We start from the raw sequence: 2017 nt of genomic DNA on the forward strand, positions 1-2017 counted from the left end.
ACAGGTGGTAAGGAGCAGGCTGAGGGAGCGCCGGCGGCTCACACAGAACAGATCCATTCCCCTCCCTCCTCCTGGGCTGCGCCAAGAAAGGAGGACAGAGGAAGTCAGCGTGTGTTTCCTCTGTGAGTGGCAGAGCCGCGGACCAATCCCTGCTCCGATCACATACAGTAGCTGTGCCGGAGCGTGCTCGGCACACTGGCTCTCCCTCCAATCCCCAAGCAGGGAATTTGCAAAGATGCATGTTGTGACGATGGGAGGCAAATACAGTGGCACATGCTCTGTCAAGTTTACCCAAACAAGCCAAACAAGAGTCACAATTCATCTTGCAATTGAACCTTTCGTCTCTGCGACTGTTCATCACAGTGCAGTGCATAATGTTGATTTATACATCGGCCCTGAAGTGCAAACCACAACAACAAATCGCTAAACACAACAATAAATCAGTAAACACAACAGCAAATTAAAAAACACAACTGCAAATCAAAAAACACATTAACAAATTGGAAAACAAAACTGCAAGTTAAGAAAAACATATCGAAAAAACAACAGCAAATCACAAAACTCAACAACAAACTGAAAAAAACGACATTAACTTTAACGGAAGAGGTAGATACCTGTCAGCAGCAAGAGATATCGCTGATTGGACGACTGCTTGGCGCTGTGTATCGCTGATTAGACGAGAGCGAACTACACCTTTTGAACCTGAAGTTATTCTGCCTGTGGCTGCTTTGGATCAGTGCACCGCACGTCGCCCCGGCTAGCTGTGTGGCTAACTCTGTCTGTCTGGCTGGCTGTGTGTGTTGATGCTCTGTGGTTTACCGCGGCTAGCTCAATGTAGCATTACATGCTACCTGTACATGTCTCACTGTGTAAGCTCATGGTTGTAATAAAGAAATTCAAGTTTGAAAGGATTTCAAATTTCATATAATGAGAACCTTCCACAATATTGAAGCTGCAGGAACAAGCTGGTTGATCTGCTTCACCCACTCCAAGTGGTTAGCATGGTGGCTAGCGCTAGCTGACGGCAGAATAACTTCCAGCTCAAAAGCCATACTGCTCTCGTCCAATCAGCGATATCTCTTGCTGCCGACAGGTACCTACCTCTTCCGTTACAGTTAATGTCGTTGCCTTTTTCAATTTGTTAATGTGTTTTTTTGATTTGCAGTTGTGTTTTTTAATTTGTTGTTGTGTTTAGTGATTTGTTGTCGTGGTTTGCACTTCAGGGCCACCGTAGATTTATAGTCTCTGACAAAATCCTTTGGAATCTGACTGCTCACTTGTGCTCAATGGATGAGGAGTACACAAGAAGTTTAAATGCAGAGTAAGCATACTTCACTTTGCCACATTCATTGTACACAAGCTTTTCAAAGTCTTGTACAGGCCGATGGACATCGTGCGATTTTCGGCTGTCCCAGACAAAAAATAAAAATGATTAGAGAATCGTGGCGTAATCTTAGGTCTTGCCTCTAAATCAGTTGTTGTACGTTTCATCGTGAGAGCAGTTTGAGGACGGCTGTTGTTGCGACAACCTGCAATAAAACTCAGACAGTGTCAGCACACTGAGAAAAATAAATCTGAGAAATAAATTTAACTTGCTTAAATCGGTAAAATCAACAACAACAACAAAAAAGTAAGTTTACACTAAATTACACTAATATATCTAATACTGAAGTCAAAAATAGCGAACATGAATAGTATATGTAATGTAAGCACATCTTTTTAAATTCATCAACAAAACAACAAACAATCACATCATCTTTACTGTGTTTCATTTGGTATTTCAAAACACAGAATACTACAAAACCCATAAGCCATCAGGGATCCCAAGCATCACAAACAAATAGAATGAAGACATATAACTTACAAGCAATCTTTGAACCATGCATTGTAGTTTATACCAATGATCTGAGCATCCTTAGACAGGAAAATCACTCAGTTCACTTTAAATTGATTAAATATTTCCTGTGAAAAAAAACCCAAGTAGTTAAAACTAAGAACAATCTTGCTTGAGCAACAT

The sequence above is a fragment of the Blennius ocellaris genome (genome assembly GCF_963422515.1).
Source record: "Blennius ocellaris genome assembly, chromosome: 17".
Taxonomy (NCBI): domain Eukaryota; kingdom Metazoa; phylum Chordata; class Actinopteri; order Blenniiformes; family Blenniidae; genus Blennius; species Blennius ocellaris.